Genomic DNA, 5,264 nt, shown 5'->3' with positions numbered 1-5,264 from the left:
GCCTCCTCTTCTCCCACTCCCTCAGATTCACCGGGAAAGGAGGAGGTGTCGGCTTCCTTCTCGGACCCCACCGTCGCTTTCGCACTTTCCCTCCTGCCCTTCCCTTTCCTTCCCCTCCTTTGAAGCCCATATTATTCCCCTCTGCCACTCCCTCCAGATTCTTGTAGCCTTCATCTACAGCCCCCGGCCCCACCTCCAACTTCTTTAACGATTTTGACCCCTTCCTCATCTCCCTTCTCTCCTTTTCCATGCCCACTCTGATCCTTGGAGACACCAACATCCACATGGCTATCACTGGTGACTCCTCTGCTTCCCGCCTTCTATCTGCCCATGACGCTGCCAATCTCCTACTCCACTCCACCTCTCCCACTCACCAACCTGGTCAGACCCTCGACCTCATCATCTCATAACGCTGCACTATCTCCACCCTCACCAACTCTGAAATCCCTCTCTCTGATCATAACCTTCTCACCTGCCTCCTCACTCACACTCCTCTCCCCTGTAAATCTATATTACTACCTCACAGAGACCTCCGCTCTCTCGACCCCATCCATCTTTCTCAGCACCTCACACCACACCTCACCACTCTTTCCGCTCTACCCAATCTTGATGATCAGATTACTGCTCTCAACTCTACCCTCTCTACTCAGCTCGGCTCCCTTGCTCCCTTTTCCCTTCTCCATTCTCGTACCACTAACCCACAGCCCTGGATCACTGCCACTGTTCGCCTAATTCGCTGTAATGCTCGAGCTGCTGAACGATGCTGGCGTAAGTCTAAACACCAAGCCAACCTCGTTCACTTCAGATTTATCCTCTCCTGCCTTAACTCTGCCCTCTCCTCTTCCAGACAAAGTATTTCTCCTCCCGTATTGACACCCATGCCCATTATCCCAGTCAGCTCTTCCATACATTCAACTCCCTTCTCAGGCTCCCTGTTCCTCCCCCTCCTCCTTGCCTTACCCCCAAAGACCTGGCCTCCTACTTCATTAGTAAAATTAGCTCCATCAGCTCTGAGCTCCCCAAAGTCACTCCTCCCACTTTTCCAACCCCCGGCTCTCAACCCTCTCCACTACTCTCCCATCCTTCCCAGCAGTATCCTCAGATGAGATCTCCTCCATCCTCTCAAGTGCTACTCCGGCCACCTGTACTTCTGACCCCATTCCCTCTCATATTATAAAATCTCTCGCCCCGTCCCTCCTCCTCTCCTTAACGTCCATTTTCAACCGCCACTGGTTCCTTCCCCTCTGCCTTCAAACATGCCTACGTCTCCCCCATCCTAAACAAAAAAACCTCTCTTGACCCCACCTCCCCTTCTAGTTTATCGCCCTTTCTCCTTCCTACCATTCCTTTCCAAACTCCTTAAACGAGTCGTCTACACCCGCTGCCTCGGATTTCTCAACACCAACTTTTTCCTCGACCCCCTCCAATCTGGCTTCTGTACCTTGCACCGAAACCGCCCTCACAAAGGTCGCCAATGACATCTTGCTTGCCAGAAACAATGGCTCCTACTCTATCCTAATCCTCCTTGACCTCTCAGCTGCCTTCGACACTGTGGACCACCCCATTCTCCTCAACACGCTATCCAACCTTGGCTTCACAGACTCTGTCCTCTCCTGGTTCGCCTCTTATCTCTCCGGCCGTTCATTCTCAGTCTCTTTTGCGGGCTCCTCCACTCCCTCCCATCCCCTTACTGTAGGGGTTCCTGAAGGGTCAGTTCCTGGTCCTCTTCTGTTCTCTATCTACACTCACTCCCTTGGTAACCTCATTCGCTCCCACGGCTTCAACTATCATCTCTATGCTGATGACACCCAAATCTACATCTCTGCCCCTGCTCTCTCTCCAACGCTTCAGGCTCGTGTCTCCTCCTGCCTTCAAGACATCTCCATCTGGATGTATGTCCGTCATCTAAAACTCAGTATGTCCAAGACTGAACTCCTTATCTTCCCTCCCAAACCCTGCCCTCTCCCTGAGTTTCCCATCACTGTTGACGACACTACCATCCTTCCCGTCTCACTAGCCCGCAACCTTAGTGTCATCCTCGACTCTGCTCTCTCGTTTACCCCTCACATCCAATCCGTCACCAAAGCCTGCCTGTCTTACCTCCGCAGCATCGCCAAGATGCTCACTTTCCTCTCCATCCAAACCGCTACCGTACTGGTTCAATCTCTCATCCTATCCTGACTGGATTGCTGCATCAACCTCCTCTCTGATCTCTCATCCTCCTGTCTCTCCTCTCTTCAGTCTATATTTCATGCTGCTGCCTGGATCATCTTTGTGCAGAACTGCTCTGGGCATGTTACTCCCCTACTCAAAAATCTCCAGTGGCTACCAATTAACCTACGCATCAAGCAAAAAATTCTCACTCTCAGCTTCAAGGCTCTCCATCACCTCGCCCCCTCCTACCTCATCTCCCTTTTTTCCTTCTACAGCCCAGCCCGCACCCTCAGCTCCTCTTCCGCTAGCCTCGTCACTGTGCCTCGTTCTCGTCTGTCCCGCCGTCAACGCCCGGCCCACGTCCTTCCCCTGGCCTGGAATGCCCTCCCTCCACACATCCACCAAGATAGCTCTCTTCCTCCCTTCAAAGCTCTACTGAGAGCTCACCTCCTCCTGGAGGCCTTCCCAGACTGAGCGCCCCCATTCCTCTCCCCCACATCCCCCCGCTCTACATCCTTCCCCTCCCCACAGCACCTGTATATATTTTTGTACAGATTTATTACTCTATTTATTTTACTTGTACATATTTACTATTCTATTTATTTGATTTTGTTAATGTTTTGTTTTGTTGTCTGTCTCTCCCTTCTAGACTGTTTGCCTGCTGTTGGGTAGGGACCGTCTGTATATGTTGCCAACCTCTACTTCCAAATTGGTTAGTATAGTGCTCTGCACACAATAAGCGCACAATAAATACGATTGAATTAATGAATGAATGAATGAATGAATGAATGAGCGAACCCTCATTATTACCCTGCGCTGTCCATAGGATCCCCATGGAGCTCAGGGTCTGATTGACCCTGTCAATCATATCTTGCCGGGAGGGCTCTGTGGAGGCACGAAGCCCAAAGACATCTAGGAGTCGTAATACGATGTTCGCTCTGGACGGCCATCCCCTACGCCTACTGAAGTACCACCAGCTTTATGCCCCACGGCTTGTCTCGAGGCTGTTGGGGGGCTCGCAGAAGGCTCGAGTAGCCGACACTCATCCAGGCAAAGAACAGCTTTACGCAGCTATGCGGCCGCGCTGAGCCTCTCCCCGCAACCCTAGGTCCCCAGCCCTTCCGTCTAGAGCCGCAGTGGATTGATTCCTATTTGTGTCTGTCTCCACCCGGAGGCTGAAAGCTCGTTCCATGAGAGTATGGAATATCTCTCTTTTATTGTTGGTTTGTACTCCTGCAAAAGCTGAGTACAGTGTTTGGTGCACAGAATGCTCTTAATCAGCACGATTACTCGAACGATCAATCAATCGACTGAGTTTACACAACACCAAATTTCGCACTTGTGAGACAGGAAGAAAAGTCGTACGATTTATGGTGATGCGAAAGGAAAGCAGCTGGATCTCTTGGCGAGAGTTCTACTTCTGGCTCTTGACTATGTCACCCTGTGGACAAGTCCACTCTCTGTAAATGACTGACTGATTCAATTTTTGTTCTTTCCTTCTTTATCTATTTCGGTATATTAACATCTGTCTCCCCCTCTGTACTATGAGCTCACTGTGGACAGGGATCTTGCTAGTTTATCTTTATAGTGTACTCTCCCAAGCTCTGACAGTACTTGGAATACAGTAAGCGCTCAATTAATGTGATTGAATGAATGAATGAAGGAATAAGTGAATGAATTCCTGGGGCCTCAGTTACCTTATCTGTAAAAGGGAAGGTGAAGACTGAGTCCCATGTGGGACAGGAATGTGTCCAACCAGATTAGCTTGAAACAACCCCATCGCCGACGACAGCACCTGGCACATAGCAAGAGCTTATGAAGAAAGACTAGTAGAAGAAAAAACAAAGAGACCAATTAAAATGCAGGTTCCGGGACAGGATTTAAATTGGAAGGGAAGGGGGACGGTTTAGGACATTTGTAGTTGGAGGTGTACACTAGTACACATGGTTCCTGGCCCAAGGAATTGGACAATGGAGACGGGAGGAGGGACAAAAATTATGTTTTCCCAGTAAGAAGACGTCATAAAGAAAGACAAAGAATCAAAGGATGGAAGCATAGGTTGAGCTCTGATGTAATCCTCCCAAGTTGCCATTAGAAAGCAGTTGCCCGGATTCATCTGGCCTCGGCCGGCTCCTCTAGATTCCCAGAGTCCTGCCGCCATTGAGACAACCTAGCACCACTCTCGAGAAGCAGCGACGCGAGTGGGATGTGGCAGACCTGGGACCAAGTCCCGCTCTTGACACTTTTGTGCTGTGAGACCTTAGCCAAGGCACTCTGGAATCTGTGCGACTCAGCCGCCACACCTGAAAACCTGAGGATGAACTATGTTTCAGCCCTCTTCCACAGTCAGGGAACCCCCAATGTGGGACGAAGTCTGTGTCTGCTCTGGTCATATGGCCCCCACACCCGCAATTGGCCAAGAGTAATCGTTGAATCAACAACACTGTGAGAAAGCAAAAGAGACAGAAGCCAGCCCAGGGACCCACCCAAACAATGAGGTCGTTTCGCGGTGGGAGGGAGCGTGGCGTGGCGGATCGGAGCACAAAGACCTCTGGGGAGTCGTAGTCTGACGGTCGCTCTTGACTGCCGTTCACCTCCGCCTCCCGAACTACCAGTCCCAACGTGCCCCGAGAGCGGAAGGCGCGGGTGGCCACTGGTTAGAACATTTTCCCGTTGGTATTGATAGGGTTATGGCATGTTTTAAGTACTTGCTACCACTCCCTGTGAGGTGTAGCGCAGATAACACAGAGATCCCAAACTCGGTCCAGATTGGGCTCCTTTCATACCATTCACTCTCGGAAGTGTTTACCACACAAAAAAATTCAGGTACCTGAGCGGCGTCATGTACTGCAGTCTGGCCCCTTAAATGGGGAGGGTTTTTTTATACATCCTTTCATTGGCTTGAGCCCGCTTCCTGCTGGTCCAGGCAGCTGCCCTTGGCCCTTGTCAAAATGTTCCCACGGGAGCGTACCCAAATTAGTTCCCGAGGAGAAGGTGAATGGCCTGGCGGCGACCTCTGGGAGCTGTAGTATGATGCTCGCTCTAGACGGCTTTCACGTCCATCTACTGAACCTCCACTCCCGTCAGCCCTCGGGAGAATCAAGGCCATT

The sequence above is a fragment of the Tachyglossus aculeatus genome, unplaced genomic scaffold, assembly GCF_015852505.1.
Source record: "Tachyglossus aculeatus isolate mTacAcu1 unplaced genomic scaffold, mTacAcu1.pri scaffold_88_arrow_ctg1, whole genome shotgun sequence".
In the NCBI taxonomy this organism is placed as follows: Eukaryota; Metazoa; Chordata; class Mammalia; order Monotremata; family Tachyglossidae; genus Tachyglossus; species Tachyglossus aculeatus.
Note: the sequence above shows the minus strand (reverse complement) of the source record.